The sequence below is a fragment of the Dermacentor silvarum genome, chromosome 1 (genome assembly GCF_013339745.2).
Source record: "Dermacentor silvarum isolate Dsil-2018 chromosome 1, BIME_Dsil_1.4, whole genome shotgun sequence".
In the NCBI taxonomy this organism is placed as follows: domain Eukaryota; kingdom Metazoa; phylum Arthropoda; class Arachnida; order Ixodida; family Ixodidae; genus Dermacentor; species Dermacentor silvarum.
The window spans coordinates 390741689-390763392 of record NC_051154.1 but is presented as its reverse complement, the minus strand read 5'-3'; the positions used below and the strand labels follow the sequence as shown (position 1 = coordinate 390763392).

Genomic DNA, 21704 nt, shown 5'->3' with positions numbered 1-21704 from the left:
ATGCGTAAAAGACGTGTACAAAACACTGGCCCTGCTTCAAATAAGTACAAGTTCGCCCTCATTCGAGACGACCCACTGGTTCGCCATATCGTACGTCATCGAACAGCGGAGAAGCAGAATAGCATCCGAGTTCAAGAACCCGAGCTTCCCGATTGTTGGAGCGAAGGCCTTGATGACCGCACTTAAAAACTGGACTCAAGAGCCTAACTCTAAATTCGATGCAATTTCAAGTGGGAGCAATGTTCCGAAGCTCCTTAAGGATATGGCCAAGGAAGTCGGAACAGCAGAGAACAAGCTGAATGGCAAGGTTAAGGCTGAGAAAGAAACCAAGAAAGGGCAAGCAGGGACCCGCAAAGGTCGCCAAGACAGTGGTGGTTGCTGCCGCTGCAGTAGAGGAAAATGTGACGCCTGTTAGGGGCGGTGGGGCTTCCCAGCAGGGCATCAACAGCAAGGTGAACCTGCCTATCAAGACCAAGGGCAAAGCAAAGGGAAAAATCACCGATGGACTCAAGGCCAAGGCAGCCACAAAAAAGGCAAAATAGTGAAAGAAGAGAAACCAGCCACGGCGCGGCCACCTGTGAAGCCGCTACACAAGGAGTCGGTGTATTACTTCAACGATTCGGACGATGACGGCCTGGTGGTTGACGAGAACCCGCCACCACGGCCACGCCGCTCCTACGAGCGAGCCGTGGCTATTCACGCAACGCCAGCTCTGCCGCCCATCTCCAAGTTCAGCATCAACGCCTCCATGGGCAACCTCGCGGGGGGGGGGGGGAGGTTGCAGCAGGCGCGGCTGGAACCACGTGACCTGTGATGGAGTCCCAGGACAGCAAGTAACGTTCTGTCAAGCTTCGGTTTTCATTCAATAATAGGAAGCGCAAGGTGGAGAAAGCAGCTACAGCAAACAACAAGGCTACCAGCACAACAAGGCTGCCCAGCAGATCTGTGGTTCCCTAGACGGCGGCCAGTGAAGAGGACACTGCTGACGTCCCGAAAAACGGAACCATCTATGACTTGCTGCTGGCGTCCAGCATTGCCGTTGACAATGACCGCACACGAGTTAGTCTTGAATAAGAGTTGGGTGGTGGCCGAGCATCGTTGTCGATGTTGGACAGGATCCAGGGCATGCTGTCCATGCAGAAGAGTGCGTTCACCTTTGGGCAGTGCGAAGGGGGTGCACTCATTGACCCCACAGCATAGGAGCTTCTAGATGTAGTTCCGTTGAGCACGGGTTTGACACAGGGGTTGGCCGGACCGCGCGGAAGGATTGGCCCGACGCCCACGCTCAAGGGGCCCACTCCCTTTGGCTCTGCCGCCTCCCGGATGCGGTACGGCGAGGAAGAATACCTCGAGGAGTTTCTCCTCAAGGAGTGCCACGCGGACGACGACTATGTTTACCCTGGACAGGAAGCCTCGGACGACGGCGCTTCGCGTGTTCAAACCTCGGCGGCGATGAGCGAGACGAGGCATGGAATCCCAAAGCCAAGCTTGCTCCAAACTGCCCAAAACCACTACGCCCCACACGAGAGGGAACACAAAAGCAGTCTGTGTAGCGCACCATCGAGGACACGGCGTCCAAGCCTGCCAACAAGCCTCTTCTCAAACGAACCAATCACCGCAAGAAGGCGCAAGAGGCGCCTGAAGCTAAAGAAAATGACATGGAGGAGTCTGAAGCCGGCCCGTCCACATCCTCAGTGGCCAGCAAAAAGCCCTCCCGCCTCCACATGCCTTCAGGTTGAAAAAGCCGAAGAAAGGTTTTCCCACTCCAAAGCAGCGTCTGGGCAAGATTGTCATGATCGACATGATGATCTACTGAGAAAGAGACGCTCTGCATGTGTGCTTGTGTGTATGCATATTTTTGTGTTTGTGTTTACCTACGGCAGCCATCAGGACCTTCGCGGTTTCATTTCCAAACCGGCGGATAGTTGTCTTCAAGTGTACATATTGTTCTCTTCATTCATACCTCACTTTTTCGTCATGCCCCACTGACGGTCAAAATCACTTCGCACCGCCCACCACCCGCTTACCTCTTCTAATCAACATTTTAATTAGACGAATTGCCTCAGGGCTTCATGGCGCAAAGCACATGCATTTCATGAGGCACATTACGCTATGCACACAGTATTTGATGTGCATACATAGATATACCATACTATATATATATATATATATATAACAGATATATATATTCACAGATATATGCGTACAGCACGACTGATATATATTTCAGTAAAATCTCCATTTTGTCACGTTTTTAGACTGTTCGTCACGAGAAGCGCGTTCGAATAAGCGTGACCATTTCAAAGTGTCTCGAAAGAGGTCAGTCCGCGTCAGATACCATACTTTTTTGAATGTCGTGATAAAAAGCAACGCACATGCTTTGTATATGCCATTTTGTAAACAGGTGATAGCCTAGTGTTCCAACAAAAACCATCCGTGTCGCCTAGGAGAAAATGTGGACTGGTGTCACTTGGCGGCTTTGCATGTCGAGCATTTTCTTAGGTGACGTAGCTACCAAAACTTTGCCCACCTCTATACTGGATGTATTTCTGAAGCTGGTGACGCCTTTACAGCACGATTGAAAGCAAACTCCTTGTTAAATTGTTTTTGTTGTACAATTTTTTACATTGCTGCTGTAGCAAAATGTGGCAGCCCTGTCAGTGCAAGCTTTTTTAACGGACACTGTGACAGCATGGGAATGCTGAGAAGTGGAAACCTTGATGTGATGGCGTAGTCTAAAGCATGACCACGGCTCTGCAAATGAAGTTTTCTTGGAATTAGGTTTTTCATAACAAGCCTGGACTCGCCCGTGATGCGACTTGCACTTATGCATGCTCGCTTACAACAGGTAAACAAAGAAATTGGAAGCGACAATTTGAAAGCGGCGCACAGCGTGTGATGACATTATGATTGTTTCTCTAAATTTAGCAGCCTGACAATGGTATTGTTCGCGATTCGTATAGCTCTGCACGCTAGCACGTAATATGCAAATTCTGAATAATATCATCCAATCCCATCCATAATACCCATCCAAAGGCTGCTACTCGCCGGCTCCCATCCGACGGCTCCCATCCATAATACCCTCCCAGGCTGCTACTCGCCGGCTGCAGGTTCTACTCCGGCCGAAACAGACTAGCAGCCTCCTTACTCCCTTCATCGTGCAGCGTTTTCGCAGAATGAAGACCCACGTGGCATGGCACGTTCACATGCGGGTGACTGCAGAACCTGCAACACCCGGACGGACCTCGAAGACTTAATCTTGGACTGCCCGCTGCATTCTGGCCCCAGGCCCTTGCCTCAAAACGGAATGGCAACAGACCTCGATCCAGACCTGTGCACTACCGAGGCACAGCAGCTCTGTGACCGCCAACGAGCTATGGCAGTCACTGTATCAATTCTTGGATGATCCTGAGGCTCCAGCCACTGGGACCAGGCTTCTTCATCTCGGGCGTACCAGCGACCGCATCAGCCACATGATGTAGATAATTAGGTCTCCCCTATCACCACTGTCTACGTTACGCAGAAACATTTGCTTTGGCCATATGTTAAGCTGTTCCGTATCCGCCAAGCAAGTAAAGACACTACCCATGAATGAAGGCAACGTATAAATTAATAATGTTTGAAACATTCAATGTAAAACACAAATTGTTCTGCTATTGCCGGCTACATCTCAATGTTACTATAATAACAAAGATGTGCTTCTGAATAGGCATTTCATATAGCATGAGATACGGGTTTTCAGTCCGTGAGCAAACCGCACAATTCGCCTTTTATCGGAGCCGACAACTCCAGGGTGATGCATTTTCCAAGTCAACCGTACTACGCTATTTTACACAACCATCATTTAGAGAATTGATCTCTCAAACAATACAGCTGACATAATTTGCTCGGTACGTCGCAATGGGAAATCGTAGTAGTTGTCGCTTACAGTTTTGCTGTTCGACCACCTTCACAGCCTGGACTGGAGAGCAATTTTTATCTGCGTTGTTGTTGTACTGCAGTACAAAGGCTACTTATAGCACTGTCCTACAGGACCAAGACAATAAACATTTGTCTCACAGTTGCGTTTGAAGAGATGTGTATTTACTGCGTCAAGGTTACACATGTCCTGTCACTATTTGTACCGCTGATTCATCAGGCATGTTTATTTTTTGCTTCTTTACATACACTAACCGCATGTGTGCTGCCTTTTATTGCGATAGCAATTATATGGACACTTCAACCGGATTTCTGCCGTCGCCGTGAGGTTTCCTATAGATAAAATCTTCGCCGTGCGCCGTATGCCCGAGCGGAAGCGTGCTGGGACGCGCGCTGTCACGGAGAGCGAACGCACTCAATCACCCACGCGCAAGCAAGGAAGGGGGAAGCCAGCGCCGGAGGGAGCGGGGGGGGGGGGGGGCGCACTTCTACTCGGCCAACAACCGCGCTCGTCACTCGCTCACCCGCCCCGTCTCTTATCTCCACACGGCTCTGACCTTTATGCGCCGTGCATTCGCCGCTCAGTTTCCGTTGAAGCAATAGACCGCACGTACCTTCGCCCGCGGCGAAGTATGCGCTCGCTGCCAGCGTTTTGACCGTCGTTGTCTCCAGTCATTCAGTGCGATCTATTCATGTTCGTTTGTGCGCGCTCGCACCACGCTTGTTCATTCAGTTAGTAATATTCGGGCCACATTTTCCAACGCACGCTACAGATGCAATGCTGCCCGGATCGGCAGTGCAGCACTACAGGTGTGTCCCTTCGCACGCGCTGCCCACGGGAAGTGCTTCTCATCAACACCACCGTTTCACACGCGCCTTCTCGTGGTCATCGAGTCTCTCTTCATGTCGGTCTACTTACGCCGCAGCACACCTGCTTACTTAATCAGCTCATGTTTACTACAATTCATATTGCTACCAAAGCCGCTCACCTTACTTCGTATGACATTGCTGTGTTGCTATCGCATTCATTGCTTCGCCCTTAGGGCTAAACTGTGACATTTTTTTTATTTCAGCCATCTCAAGGAGCCAGCAAGCCAGCAGTAGCGAGGGAGGCCTGCTTCAGCTCGCAATGTTGGATAGTGCGCGCAGTGTGCACGTGGCACAGAGCGAAGTCACCGTCCCGCGCGAAATGCTTGCAGAATCTAGGAACGTATGCGTTTCTTGTGGTTCAAAATATATGTAATCTACTTCGCAACCATAACCCATGCACTTATTTAATACCTGTCTGAAGCATGATTCTTGAAGGCAAGATATGCAGGATTAACAATGACAGTGCACGTCAGTGTTTGGAATGAGCGGAAGTAGCACCAAGAAAGGTTATAGTAGCATTCGGCAAGCAAAAGTACACGGCGATAGTAGCAACATGTGTATTCGTGGTATAGCGTGTAGTGGTTTCACGAGATAAGTAAATTTGCAGGCCTTGGCGAGTGCCCAGTGATGTAAGATTGCCTGGTAGGAATTGTTGCAATTTAGGGATGACACTCTTTACGTTGCCACATGTACTGAACGCGAAAATGAAGCGTCTACCTAAGCGGGCAGCTGTGAAACGTGGTCACCCCGGAAGTTGGCTCCAGAAGACGAAGCAAGGGAACGCAAAAATGCCGTACAACGAGCACATAGGCAGACGCTCGCTGCAGCAAAAACCACCACCAGCATGTCTGAAAAGCAACGCCGTGCAAGTTTGCAACGTGCACGACGGCATGCGGATGAAGACCTAAGACAACGTGAGGCCAAAGCTAAACGTCGAAAGCGGGAATAGGATGAAGCACTCAGACACTCCGCGAGGCTGAAGCCGAACGTTGAAAGCGTGAACAGGATGAATTCAGACAAAATGAGGATAAGCTAGTAAATTTCCCCGCAAACAACTGTGTTTGTCTACCCCCCGAAGCCACCACATCTACCCCTGCTTAACTTGGTGAGCGAGAGCCTGGTTTCTCCGCGTGTGCCGTTTATGCAGATTCGTCGGCTACTGTAACACACACCGGACAGTTGCCATCAGCGAACCAGTCGTCAACCTTCCCAATGACGTTGCGGAAACCGTCGCTATGCTTCTTAACCATCTGGAATACGGGCTCCAAGTCGCAGGCGGCGACGAACGTCACCGAGGAGCGCCGTGTGCGCCACGAGTACCGCTCGCTCATCGACGAGCAGCTTGACGTACAAGAGAACGCTCAGCACAACGCGGTTCTGCTGCAGGCGCAAGAGCTCTTCCAAGGCGTGAGCCACACGGCGGATGCCGTGCTGGACTCTACGCTGGGAACACTGCTTGCTAGACGCGAGGCGGACGCGCTCGCATCGACTCCTGCTTTTTTTAATGTGTTTGGCGGAAAAGTTGCCGATCGAACTCGGATTTTCGACTCAACTGATCCAGTTCCTCTCAAGAATCAAGTGGATACCCAATTCGCGATCGGGTTTTTAGCCGTAGTTTTGCGTCGAGTCGCATTTTTTTCTGGCCTGGTAGTGCGAAAAGACTAGTCGCTTGTCACAGACCACGCTGCGAGCTGGCCACAGCCTAGTTTTACGAAAACTGACGCTCCGTATGCTGTGGGACGAAATGCAGCAAGTAGAAGAAATTGGCGATGCCGATGCGACTGAGAGACCTAGCTCAGCCTCGAAAAAGCGTCTCTCTAGTTACAGCAGCGTCGTGGGCTGCCAGGAGCAAGAAGGTCTGAATCCTAACATAGGATTCTACCGTTTTTCTTTAAGGCCTCACGCAGCGAAGTGTCGGGCGCGCTGGATAACCTCACTACCCCACTACGACCAGCACAGGATGGACAGTTAAATGTGCTCATCCTTGATTTCAAGCCAGCATGTTCAGGCAGTGCAGCAAGGTAGTATTGATTACAGGACATCGATGTTCAAGCCCTCTCATTAAAATCTACATGAAACAAGCAGCGCACGAGCTCGCGCTACGGCGCGATTCGCACGTACGTTACGGCGACCTCACATGCATTGCATCAGACATTTATCAGTTACTCAAGGGACAGATAGTCCTAGCGCAGACATGACTACTTGTTTAGCGGCTTGCAGTCAACAATGATTAAATGACGTCCGCCGTTTCGCGGCGTGCTGAAAGACCGCTGCCGCCGCGGCGCGTATCGTCGTGCGCTCGAGCAGTTCCGTACATGTGATGTCTGCTTATCACTGCTTTGAATTCATTTATTGAAAGTATTTCCTCGTCTTTTTGCGCCAGGGTGTAGCAGCGTGCACACCTTACCTGAAGTTCAACTTCGTACGCGACTCGCTTTACTTGCGATGGACACCGCACTTAAACTTTGCCGCTTATTTCTTGAACGACGTACACGTACTTGGCATTGCATTATTTCTTGCCTTGACGCGGTGTGCCACCCCTGAAAAAATCGGCGGAGCCTGATATGCAGTGCAGGCCGTTGCACAACACAAGCTAGAGTGGCGGTTCCATATTGTAAACCCAGGGCAGAGGGGCGCTTTTTAGCACCATTTTTACGGCGCCCCCTGGGCAAAGCAAAAACTCTATAGCGGCAAAAATTTAGGGGTCCTTATTATTGGGTTAGGCAAAGCCTGGTGGATGTAAGCAGATTACGGGCGCTTGCGCGCCATGTGGTTGCTTTGTGACTGGGAATGACTCTTCCGTATCGGATGTTGCGAGAAGGTTGTGGATCCTCGTCTAATTTCAAAATTGTTGGATTCAGCGAAGGTTTAGTGATTCGTTGACCGCTTTCGTGTTTTTATTAGATAAGGCAGGTGTGTTGGTTTGTTCGCTAGACCCAATGACTCTCGGTGCGAACACGGCGCTTTCCTGTGCCCTGTGGTCGTGTGAGCTGGTGTGTTCCCAGGGAGAAGGCCACAAAGAAGTTAATGCTGCGACCTCAAGCTCGAGTGTGCCATTGGCTATCGTTTCAAGAACAAACTCTGAGGTCACGACTGACCGACGCTTCGGGCAACCTGACAACTTGTCGCCCTCAGGTCGGATCTTCCGGCGGCGGAGCAGTCTGTTGCGTCCAGAATCGGCAGGGCGCATTCTTTGGTTGTTTCCATCGAGGCCGCCCCTTTCATCAACGTCGCCCATGCGGCGACAGTGCCTGACACCGACGGTGACGGGCAAACAAGCGCCCCAAATCGGCAGCGCGCATCCTTTGGGTGTATCACCCGGTGCCACCCCCTTCATCGGCGGCCGCCTACCTGGCGACGCGGCCCGACACCCGCTGTGACGCGATGACAAAGAAGCTCACTTAAACGCGACCACAACCGTCACCCTTCGTGGAAGCAGGAACCAGCACGAAGGTCACTCGCCCGACCCTGGCAAAATGACCGTCACGCAGAAAAAGAAACCAAGTCGACGACTTTCGTGGAAGGAGTGTGAATCCCCTGTTCCCAGTTTACCTCTTGCTGCTTCGAAGGTTGGACACCAGAGAAGACTAATCGGACACCAGATGCTTGAAACTAATGGGAAGACTTTGTTCTTAATTCCAGACCCGCATTACACGTCCTCAGGGGACAAGATCCAGGATGTTTCAAAACTTGGTTATTTAAATAGATAATAAATTTACGCAGGAACTCCCTAACCGGGTCGTTACCCACCCTCTGCCAAGAATCCACGACAACGGGAACAAGCAAACGTAAATGGCCATGTGAACTAGCCTATTAGCTAATGAGGATGAAAGAATTATACATGGCATGCATTCTTAACAGAAGTTTTAGCTGTGCATGTTTAGGCAGGGTGTAACACTGTACTACATTGACTCTATAATTGCACATTTTATTGCGATAGCAATTATATGGACACTTCAACCGGATTTCTGCCGTCGGCGTCGCCGTCGCCGTCGCCGTGAGGTTCCGTATAGATAAAATCTTCACCGCGCGCCGTATGCCCGAGCGGAAGCGTGCGGGGACGCGCGCTATCACGGAGAGCGAACGCACTCAATCTCCCACGCGCAAGCGACGAAGCGGGAAGCCAGCGCCGGAGGAAGCGGGGGGGGGGGGGGGGCACTTCTACTGTGCCAACAACCGCGCTCGTCGAGGTCTCTTATCTCTCCCACGCGCAAGCAAGGAAGCGGGAAGCCAGCGCCGGAGGGAGCGGAGGGGGGGGCGCGCACTTTTCCTCTGCCAGCAACCGCGCTCGTCGCTCGCCGCACCGTCTCTTATCTCCACACGGCTCTGACCTTTATGCACTGGCCGCTCAGTTTCCGTTGAAGCGATAGACCGCACGTACCTTCGCCCGCTGCTTGCTGCCAGCGTTTTGACAGTCGTTGTCTGCAGTCATTCAGTGTGATCTGTTCATGTTTGTTTGTGCGCGCTCACACCACGCTTGTTCATTCAGTTAAATAGTCGGGCCACATTTTCCAACGCACGCTACACATGTAATGCTGCACGGATCGGGCAGCATTACATGTGGGCAGCATTACATTACATTACACGCGCGCTGCCCACGGGAAGCGCTTCTCATCAACACCACCGTTTCACACGCGCCTTCTCGTGGTCATCGAGTCTCTCTTCATGTCGGTCTACTTACGCCGCAGCACACCTGCTTACTTAATCAGCTCATGTTTACTACAATTCATATTGCTACCAAAGCCGCTCACCTTACATCGTATGACATTGCTGTGTTGCTATCGCATTCATTGCTTCGCCCTTAGGGCGAAACTGTGACATTTTTTACTTACAGTAGTTAAACAGCATGATGTGAACTGTTTGCAATAAATAGTCAACAAACCCACCAGTTTTCAAGCATGTGAGTGGGTAGAAGTTCAAATTGAGAAGGCTGTTAAGGTATCCTTTCCAAGGGAACTATGGGAGATGCAGCAGGAGTGGCAAGCCAAGTTTTAAAAATTTTCTCTGGGTATCGCAAACACGTTTGCTTTCATCATGTCCAATTCTGATAATATTTGTTATATAAACTTGGATGTGAATCACGGGCATTGCATTTATTACTTCGCTTACTATTCCAGATGGACACACCAGAAAAGGCGTACTTGAGGTCAAGAGCAGCATGGCTTGCATTTCTTAAAGTGCACTCAAGGAGGAGAATCAAACGACTCCAGCAGACTAGGTGGCGACTAGAGAAGAAAAAGCACAGTTGCAAAATGACTAACAAAAGAGAATATTCTACTGAAAGAGCAAGCAACAGTTTCGGATAGCTCAGGAACAGCAAAGCGGCATTTGCTCCAACGACAAGTCGGAAAGCACAGTCCTGCAAGCATGCCCGCAGTATACTCACCTGAGCTGAGAACTTTTGCCTTGACACTTTACTTTTACTCCCCCCGAGCCTACTGATATGTAAGAAAGGTCTTTTATACATGCCGTAAACACCCCAGAACCCTAAGAAAGTGGTATGAAACTGTTGATGGGCAGCCAGGGCTTTCATCTAAAGCATTTTACGCACTAAAACTGAAATGTTTTGAAACGAGGAGCAAAGGCAACCAGACAATTTGTAGCCTAGTGGTCAACGAGATGTCGATTCGTCAGCAAATTCAATGAAACAGGTGCTGTTTTGATGAATTTGTTGACATTGGAACAGGTTTCGATAGTGACTCCCTGCCACAGGCAAAAGCTGCTTTTATAATGGCAGTGACCATTAACGGAGACTGGAAGTTGGCCCTTCGCTATTTTCTTGTGGATGGGATAAATGCGCAACAACGGGCTAATCTTGTACACGAGTGCCTCCAAAGCATGCACAATGCTGGGGCCATGGTTGTTTCAGCAATGTGTGACGGTGCCCCAGCCAATATGTCCATGCTGAAAGAGCTCGGACGCAACTTTCAAAATCTAAGAAACTTAAAGACGATATTTGCACACCCTACGACCCGACAGCCTGTAGCAGCATTTCTTCATCCCCGCCGCATGCTAAAGCTCATCAGAAATGCACATGCACATAAGGGGTGCTTTATTGATCAGAACGGTAAAGCAGTTTGCTAGGAACACACTGAGCAGCTGCAGTGTGCAGCAGACAGAAGGCCTGCACTTGGCCAACAAGTTGCGCAGAGCTTACATCGAGTGGGAACGGCAACCCATGAAGGTCAGCCTTGCTGTACAATTGATGAGTACTTCTGTCACAACAGCGCTGGCCGAGTGCAGGGAACTGCAACCAGAAGGCTCCTCCAACACACAGCCAACCGAGAATTTTATATTACACATTAACAACATTTTTGATGCCCTTAATTCAAAAAGCATGCACCAAAAAGCTTTTATGAAGCCCTTACATGAAAAGAATGCAAAGGTTATTGAGACCATGTTTGAGAGCACAACCCAGTACCTGTTCTCCTCAAGGGAAAATGCCAGTAAAAAAAGAATAATTGAACCAGGCCGAAAGACAGGCTTTCTGGATTTTCTCATTCGCATGAAAACTTTAAATGACCTTTTCAACTTTCTTGTTGTTGAAAAACCACTGCTAAAATACATTCCAGCTGACAAAATCTGCCAGGATCACCTTGAACTCTTCTTTGTACTGACACGAGCACACGGCGTGCACAATGACAACCAAACTGCACAACAGTTTCGTGCAGCATTTAAAAAGGTTATTGTTCAAAATGAGCTTGTAAATTTTTCAACAGGGAACTGTCTGAGCCTGGACAGCATTGCAATATTATCATGCAGCAGTTCTACAAAGCTTCATCGATGAAAGTATTAAATGAATCAGTGGAATGAAAGGAGCTTCTAAATGCTGAGACTATTGAGCAGTCCTATATCAGCAGTGAGCATGATTACACATCATTGCTCCCAAATACATCCGCGAATGTGGCGGGTAAGATTGTCACGTACTTGGCAGGTTATGTAGCACATAAGTTGTGTTCAAAACTGACAAGCGAGTACTGCACGACTGCACTACTTATTACACAGCCAGGAGAATCATATTCATTAATTGTAAGGAAGAACAGGGGAGGGCTGCGATTTCCATCAGAAAGTGAATCTATCGGAAATCAGAATCACTTGTCCGAATGGCACTGCACATGAAGAAACTAGCATCCAGAACCTTGCTGCATGACCTTTTACACCAGGTTGTTGATGCATTCTATACGAAAGACCTGTTTGCAGAACTTCATGTGCACATGTTTGAGAACATTCCGCTTGACAACCACTACATCCACCTTGTACGGTGCATAGCAGAAACCTACCTTAACATGTGCCTGTTCCATTTAGGCAGGCGGGCAACTGAGAATGTGCACACTGCCAAAGTACGTCAAGTGTTCAGAAAACATACCCAGTTGAAGGGACAATGAAATATAGTTTTGCTAGCCCATTGTCACTGCCCAATTGTTACCACTTTTCATAACAGTATTGTAACATTCAATTTCAACATGTAACTTTTGTGTTCTGTTTTTAGGAATGACAGAGCATTCAGAATGCAAAATACGACTTGTTACAAATGACAAGGGATGTGGAAGTATTTCACCTGTAATGATGCCCAATGTATCAGATATACTGCGCTGTTGCATTTTATATGCTAATGTACACCCAGCTGTGGACAGTTCAACAAACTAATAGCTAAATAGTTTGTGCTTTACTAAGGTGTAACTGAAACAAACTTTTGTTTCTACTAATGTATTCTCCTTTACAAGAAATAAATGTCAACAATTTGTTCCGATTTTCCTTGATGTGGAACTGTGTTTGGGCACTCATCACAAAGTTAAATACTAATCTAGTCTTTTACTCTTCATTCGTTAATTCAATATTCAAATTATTGAGCTTTCATTTCTATTCGAATGGAGAGATAACGGCACATTACATTTATTAGTCTCGGGGAGGAAAGTTTGATGCAAGTGGCGACTGTTCCGAATGATTCTGCTACAGCAGAGCGAGAGTTCTTACGTAGACACCAGTTCTTAAGCAGGTACAGGTAACTCATGGAATAATTTTCTGTTACTCAGTAACAGAAACTGAGTAACAGCACGCTGGTGTGCGAACTACTAATGCCAACCAATGAACTACCTACATCCAAAGCAGTACTTTGCACTTCATGACCCTTGTAAGGTGCGTCCTTCTGTGCTCATCTCTAGCACTTAGCGCATTACAAGAACATTTTTCTACCATTCTTGTGTTACCCTGAAACTCGTGTGCTAAGTTTGTGCAAATAGTTCATTTTTAACCAACATTTCGTGCATAATTTACTACACGTACTCCACGCTGTATAAGTCTGAGCAGTAACTTCATTCAAGTTAATGGTCACGCTATAATAGTGCTTTATCAGTGCTACCATCGTCAGGCAAGTCAGTTTAAGAGCAGTATTACACGAATAACGTCTACTGCACTAGTCGGGCTGTTTCGTCCATAAAAATGCTAATTGCGAATGTATTGCACATGAAACGCTGCCACGATGCTCTAGAACCCCTAGCAAAAAATGTAGGTTTTCTCAACACAAACGTAATACAAGCACGACACATAGACACTAATCAGCCAAAGCTGCAATACAAGCAGCAGAAATGTACAACATTGCACTGGCCCCGCCGGTAGGGTTGACACCCTGCTTTACTTGGCTAAGAACCGGCATGTCCAGAGAACAACGTTGTGATGAACGGTGCTGCAGAAGTCTACTGTATTACAGGCCAGGTAAAGGAACAGAGACATATACATACGTACATATTATATATATATATATATATATATATATATATATATTGCGAGACAGCTGTTCAACCGCGACGGTTTTTTTATGCAGGCCGCACGCTAAAGAGAATGACGCTGGCCGTGATGATGAGTATATACATATGAAGAAGATGAAGGGGTAAAATAATGCTCGCACTATTACCCCCGCGCATGGAAGCGGCCAACCTGGCCGCTGGCTATGGCAACGAACGCCGTATGAAAGGCTTTAAACGTGAAAGATGCACAATCTCTGTAGTACGGCAGCGGCGGTCCAAAGGCGTAACAACGGGCGTGACACGATAGTTAACTGGCGAAGTCTGTTCCTGAACAGTGTAGGTCCCGACAAAACGGGGCTGAAATTTCTCGCATAAGTCAGGTACGCGAATTGGAGTCCACAACAACACTTCGTCTCCAGGCTGGAAGGAAACAACACGGTGGGATGCATCATAGCGAGTTTTGCGGTCTTGTTTACGGGCGTCGGTGTTGAGGCGGGCGTGTTGGCGACACTGGGCAATGCGCGAAACAAATTGCTCACATATTGATGTGGACGAGGGCACGGCGACGTCAAAGAAAGTGACGTCGAGGACAGTGATCGGTTGACGACCACACACAAGGAAAAAGGGCGAGTACCCCGTTGTGCGTTGGACGGCCGTGTTGCAAGCGAAGGTGACGAATGGGAGAATAACATCCGAATTGGTGTGGTCAGGGTTGATGTACATTGAAATCATGTCAGACAGCGTACGATGAAAGCGCTCTTTGAGGCCATTAGTTTGAGGGTCAAGTCGTTTTATGGATAGTATTGAACGCACGGAGAACATCGTCGAGAAGTTTAGATAGAAAGGTCCCGCCGCGGTCACTCAAGAGGATACGTGGGGCTCCGAGTCGTAAAAAGATGGCTTCCAAGAAAAAGGATGCACCCTCCGCTGCGGAACCGGAAGGTAGTGCGGCTGTTTCAGCGTACCGTGTCAAGTGGCCTACAGCAGTGACAATCCATCGTTTACCGCCAGCCGATAAGGGTAGTGGTCCATACAGGTCGATACCAACGACTGCGAAAGGAGCTTCAGGACACGGGACAGGTTGTAGCAGTCCAGCCGGAGGTGAGGTCAGTCGTTTGCGGTGTTGGCAGATCGAACAGCAAGCCACGTATATTGCTACGCTTGTTGCAAGTCCAGGCCAAGAGAAGCGGCTGCGCATTCGCGCATAGGTTTTATGGAAAGCAAAGTGACCGGCAGTGAGATCGTCATGAAAGGTCTCCAGTATATGGGTCCGAAGTGATCGGGGAACTACAGGAACCCAACGGTGTCTTTCGGGATGAAACACGTACCGGTATAGCACCGAATTTTCGATCTTGAAGTTTTTCAACTGCCGACGGAGTCGAGCGTTAGGTGTGCGAGAGGATCCCCGAATACGTTCCATAACGGAGTGGCAGTAAGGGTCACTACGTTGTCAAGTTGCAAACGCAATAGAATGGCTAGGTGGGAGCCGGTCGAGAGCTGCGAGTGAAGGAAATGCAGGAGACACGTCCGGCGGGTTGCTCATGGAAGGTGGTAAGCAGGCAGTTTTTGAAGACGGTGGTAGGGGACAACGAGAGAGAGCATCGGCATCCTGGTGTTTCTTTCAAGACTTGTAGGTGACGTCGAAGTCGTATTCTTGTAAACGAAGTATCCAACGGCCGATACGGGCCGTTAAATTTTTTAGCGGCGCCAACCAGCACAAGGCGTGGTGATCAGTAACGACCGTACAGTGGCGCCCGTGCCGATAAGGCCGGAATTTTTGGACGGGCCAAACAACGGCAAGACACTCTTGCTCGGTAATCGTATAATTGTTTTCTGTAGGTGTTAGCGTGCGACTTGCATATGCGGCCACACGTTCTTCGGAAGTGTGCTGACGTTGCAGAAGAACAGCGCCAATACCATGGCCGCTGGCGTCAGTATGTAGAAGAGTGGGTGCGGTGTTGTCGAAATGACAAAGCACAGGTTCGGACGTGAGGGCACGCTTGAGGGCGTCAACAACAGTTTGGCATCGTATGGTCCCTACGTATGGTCGTCCGACCATACGTAGGGAGCTCCAGAAGGAAGTAATTGATGGAGCGGCACCGCAATGGTGGCAAAGTTACGTATGAAGCGCCGGAAATACGAAGCTAGGCCAAGAAAGCTACGCAAGTCTGGTGCGTTGACGCCTGGGGAAGCGCAGGACAGCGGTAATTTTATCGGGGTCAAGTCGGATGCCGTCCTTGCTGACAAGGTGTCCGAGTACTTTAATGGATTTGCATGCGAAGTGGTACTTTTTTGTATTCAGCTGAAGGCCAGCAGCTGAGAGGCATGTCAAGACTTCGTCGAAGCGCTGGAAGTGCTGATGGAAGGTCGACGAAAATATGACGATGTCATCAAGGTAACATAAGCAAGTCTTCCACTTTAGGCCCCGTAGTACAGTGTCAATCATCCGCTAAAATGTGGCGGGAGCATTACACAGGCCGAAAGGCATTACGTTAAATTCGTAAAGTTTTCTTCTTCAAATGAAGTTTTCTTGGAATTAGGTTTTTCATAACAAGCCTGGACTCGCCCGTAATGCGACTTGCACTTATGCATGCTCGCTTACAACAGGTAAACAAAGAAATTGGAAGCGACAATTTGAAAGCGGTGCACAGCGTGTGATGACATTATGATTGTTTCTCTAAATTTAGCAGCCTGACAATGGTATTGTTCGCGATTCGTATAGCTCTGCACGCTAGCACGTAATATGCAAATTCTGAATAATATCATCCAATCCCATCCATAATACCCATCCAAAGGCTGCTACTCGCCGGCTCCCATCCGACGGCTCCCATCCATAATACCCTCCCAGGCTGCTACTCGCCGGCTGCAGGTTCTACTCCAGCAGGTACAGACTAGCAGCCTCCTTACTCCCTTCATCGTGCAGCGTTTTCGCAGAATAAAGACCCACGTGGCATGGCACGTTCACATGCGGGTGACTGCAGAACCTGCAACACCCGGACGGACCTCGAAGACTTAATCTTGGACTGCCCGCTGCATTCTGGCCCCAGGCCCTTGCTTCGCTCAAAACGGAATGGCAACAGACCTCGATCCAGACCTGTGCACTACCGAGGCACAGCAGCTCTGTGACCGCCAACGAGCTATGGCAGTCACTGTATCAATTCTTGGATGATCCTGAGGCTCCAGCCACTGGGACCAGGCTTCTTCATCTCGGGCGTACCAGCGACCGCATCAGCCACATTATGTAGATAATTAGATCTCCCCTATCACCACTGTCTACGTTACGCAGAAACATTTGCTTTGGCCATATGTTAAGCTGTTCCGTATCCACCAAGCAAGTAAAGACACTACCCATGAATTAAGGCAACGTATAAATTAATAATGTTTCAAACATTCAATGTAAAACACAAATTGTTCTGCTATTGCCGGCTACATCGCAATGTTACTATAATAACAAAGATGTGCTTCTGAATAGGCATTTCATATAGCATGAGATACGGGTTTTCAGTCCGTGAGCAAACCGCACAATTCGCCTTTTATCGGAGCCGACAACTCCAGGGTGATGCATTTTCCAAGTCAACCGTACTACGTTATTTTACACAACCATCATTTAGAGAGTTGATCTCTCAAACAGTACAGCTGACATAATTTGCAGGGTACGTCGCAATGGGAAATCGTTGTAGTTGTCGTTCATAGTTTTGCAGTTCGACCACCTTCACAGCCTGGACTGGAGACCAATTTTCAACCTGCGCTGTTGTGCTACTGCCGGCTGAAAGAGGTGCAGCTGATGCATCGAATACTGGAGAGGAGAACATTTTGCAGCCAAAGACAAAATCATCAGCACGCTCCAAGAAGCCTGGTGTGACTGCCAATGCTGGCAAGAGTGTCGATGCATCTAATGTGACAGTCTAGAATTAAACGAAGCTGGCCAAGGGCAACAAGCGTGGCCCTGCACCTGCCCTCGACACTACCATGTCAGGGCCTCAACAGCTGGAAGAACAAGGCCCACCTGCTAAGCGCACTATGGGCAATGTATTGAGTGGTGGAGAAAAGTCCAGCACCGCAGCACAAGGAGCTAAACGAGCGGGTCGTCCTTCAAATACTCCGTTCTGCAGGCCAAACTGCGGCTTCTAACAGCACTGGGAAACAGAAGACGACGGCAGCCAAGGGACGTCCACAGTCAAAGCCAAAACAAAGGAAGCGAAAGGGCGCTCCATCCGAAGCTGATGATGTCTCATATGCTTCAGATAGTAGCTATGTAGTGTCACGTGGTTTGCTGCAGTGGGCAAAACGCAGGGAACCTTTTTATTATGACTACATACGCCCATGGGTAGAGGAGCAGCTCTGGAGTGACAGCGACTCCGATGACAAATACATTTCAAATGCCTCGATCAGCAGCATCATACCTCCTGTTGGTTTGCTCCAATCATACCGTCTCAAGAATAGGTTGATCGCTGCTGGAGGTAGTAGTTCAAGCATTGACAGTGAAGATGATGACATGCCTGTCTCTCCTGGAGAGGATCTCCTGTCGAGAGGCGAGGCAAAATTTGCATTGGACACACTGTCATATTCCACGACAACCGCTGCTGAAGCGATCAGCATGCTGGTGAACTTTGCAAGCAGTCGCCGCCTTCCCTACGCTGCCCTGACAGAACTAGTCACAACTGTCAACAAGTTGTTTGCTCCGGCTGTGGCTGTTCTGCCTAGCCGAAAGGCTCTGGTGAAGGCACTGTCAGAAATGCCCGAAGTGTCACTTTGAATACTAGCCACAAGTTAAAGCTGGGCTCACTTTCACAGAGTGGCTGCGAAGTACATTTCACATCTCTGGTTTATGCGCGAGAGAAAGTTGACAGCAAATCATTTATCATCGCGTTTTAAAATGTGCAGAGCAACAAGGATGCCTGTTGAAATTTTTATCTTGTCAAGTGCTTCACAGCTATTGCAGAGTATAAAATATCAGATGTTCCCATTTTGTCTTTCACAAGCAGCTATCTCCTCACTAGATCCAATCCCATGGACATTCCTCTCTTTTCCTCCCAGGCTGTTACTCGCCGGCTGCAGGTTCTACTCCGGCAGGTACAGACTAGCAGCCTCCTTACTCCCTTCATCGTGCAGCGCTTTCGCAGAAAGGAAGACCCACGTGGCCTGGCACGTTCACATGTGGGTGACTGCAGAACCTGCAACACCCTGACGGACCTCAAAGACTTACTCTTGGACTGCCCGCTGCATTCTGGCCCCAGGCCCTTGCTTCGCTCAAAACGGAATGGCAACAGACCTCGATCCAGACCTGGGCACTACCGAGGCACAGCAGCTCTGTGACCGCCAACGAGCTATGGCAGTCACTGTATCAATTCTTGGATGATCCTGAGGCTCCAGCCACTGGGACCAGGCTTCTTCATCTCGGGCGTACCGGCGACCGCATCACGCCACATGATGTAGATAATTAGGTCTCCCCTATCACCACTGTCTCCCTTGCCTTTTCACCTACCCCACTTCCCAAACAATTCACCGCAGCCCTTTAGGCGCAAAAATGCGTAAAAAGACGTGTACAAAACACTGGCCCTGCTTCAAATAAGTACAAGTTCGCCCTCATTCGAGACGACCCACTGGTTCGCCGCATCGGACGTCATCGAACAGCGGAGAAGCAGAATAGCATCCGAGTTCAAGAACCCGAGCTTCCCGATTGTTGGAGCGAAGGCCTTGATGACCGCACTTAAAAACTGGACTCAAGAGCCTAACTCTAAATTCGATGCAATTTCAAGTGGGAGCAATGTTCCGAAGCTCCTTAAGGATATGGCCAAGGAAGTCGGAACAGCAGAGAACAAGCTGAATGGCAAGGTTAAGGCTGAGAAAGAAACCAAGAAGGGCAAGCAGGGACCCGCAAAGGTCGCCAAGACAGTGGTGGTTGCTGCCGCTGCAGTAGAGGAAAATGTGACGCCTGTTAGGGGCGGTGGGGCTTCCCAGCAGGGCATCAACAGCAAGGTGAACCTGCCTATCAAGACCAAGGGCAAAGCAAAGGGAAAAATCACCGATGGACTCAAGGCCAAGGCAGCCACAAAAAAGGCAAAATAGTGAAAGAAGAGAAACCAGCCACGGCGCTGCCACCTGTGAAGCCGCTACACAAGGAGTCGGTGTATTACTTCAACGATTCGGACGATGACGGCCTGGTGGTTGACGAGAACCCGCCACCGCGGCCACGCCGCTCCTACGAGCGAGCCGTGGCTATTCACGCAACGCCAGCTCTGCCGCCCATCTCCAAGTTCAGCATCAACGCCTCCATGGGCAACCTCGCGGGGGGGGGGGAGGTTGCAGCAGGCGCGGCTGGAACCACGTGACCTGTGATGGAGTCCCAGGACAGCAAGTAACGTTCTGTCAAGCTTCGGTTTTCATTCAATAATAGCAAGCGCAAGGTGGAGAAAGCAGCTACAGCAAACAACAAGGCTACCAGCACAACAAGGCTGCCCAGCAGATCTGTGGTTCCCTAGACGGCAGCCAGTGAAGAGGACACTGCTGACGTCCCGAACAACGGAACCATCGATGACTTGCTGCTGGCGTCCAGCATTGCCGTTGACAATGACCGCACACGAGTTAGTCTTGAATAAGAGTTGGGTGGTGGCCGAGCATCGTTGTCGATGTTGGACAGGATCCAGGGCATGCTGTCCATGCAGAAGAGTGCGTTCACCTTTGGGCAGTGCGAAGGGGGTGCACTCATTGACCCCACAGCATAGGAGCTTCTAGATGTAGGTCCGTTGAGCACGGGCTTGACACAGGGGTTGGCCGGACCGCGCGGAAGGATTGGCCCGACGCCCACGCTCAAGCGGCCCACTCCCTTTGGCTCTGCCGCCTCCCGGATGCGGTACGGCGAGGAAGAATACCTCGAGGAGTTTCTCCTCAAGGAGTGCCACGCGGACGACGACTATGTTTACCCTGTACAGGAAGCCTCGGACGACGGCGCTTCGCGTGTTCAAACCTCGGCGGCGATGAGCGAGACGAGGCATGGAATCCCAAAGCCAAGCTTGCTCCAAACTGCCCAAAACCACTACGCCCCACACGAGAGGGAACACAAAAGCAGTCTGTGAAGCGCACCATCGAGGACACGGCATCCAAGCCTGCCAACAAGCCTCTTCTCAAACGAACCAATCACCGCAAGAAGGCGCAAGAGGCGCCTGAAGCTAAAGAAATGGACATGGAGGAGTCTGAAGCCGGCCCGTCCACATCCTCAGTGGCCAGCAAAAAGCCCTCCCTGCCTCCACATGCCTTCAGGTTGAAAAAGCCGAAGAAAGGTTTTCCCACTCCAAAGCAGCGTCTGGGCAAGATTGTCATGATCGACATGATGATCTACTGAGAAAGAGACGCTCTGCATGTGTGCTTGTGTGTATGCATATTTTTGTGTTGTGTTTACCTACGGCAGCCATCAGGACCTTCGCGGTTTCATTTCCAAACCGGCGGATAGTTGTCTTCAAGTGTACATATTGTTCTCTTCAGCCATACCTCACTTTTTCGTCATGCCCCACTGACGGTCAAAATCACTTCGCACCCCCCACCACCCGCTTACCTCTTCTAATCAACATTTTAATTAGACGAATTGCCTCAGGGCTTCATGGCGTAAAGCACATGCATTTCATGAGGCACATTACGCTATGCATACAGTATTTGATGTGCATACATAGATATACCATACTATATATATATATATATATATATATATATATAAAACAGATATATATATTCACAGATATATGCGTACAGCACGACTGATATATATTTCAGTAAAATCTCCATTTTGTCACGTTTTTAGACTGTTCGTCACGAGAAGCGCGTTCAAATAAGCGTGACCATTTCAAAGTGTCTCGAAAGAGGTCAGTCCGCGTCAGATACCATACTTTTTTGAATGTCGTGATAAAAAGCAACGCACATGCTTTGTATATGCCATTTTGTAAACAGGTGATAGCCTAGTGTTCCAACAAAAACCATCCGTGTCGCCTAGGAGAAAATGTGGACTGGTGTCACTTGGCGGCTTTGCATGTCGAGCATTTTCTTAGGTGACGTAGCTACCAAAACTTTGCCCACCTCTATACTGGATGTATTTCTGAAGCTGGTGACGCCTTTACAGCACGATTGAAAGCAAACTCCTTGTTAAATTGTTTTTGTTGTACAATTTTTTACATTGCTGCT

General features: G+C 49.3%; 2 pseudogenes; both read left to right on the top strand.

Annotated features, from left to right (window-relative positions):
• LOC125943783 (histone lysine demethylase PHF8-like) lies at positions 1–1816 on the top strand (annotated as a pseudogene).
• A 4184-nt stretch (positions 1817–6000) lies between these two features.
• LOC125943779 (histone lysine demethylase PHF8-like) lies at positions 6001–20874 on the top strand (annotated as a pseudogene).
• Positions 20875–21704: the final 830 nt, after the last annotated feature.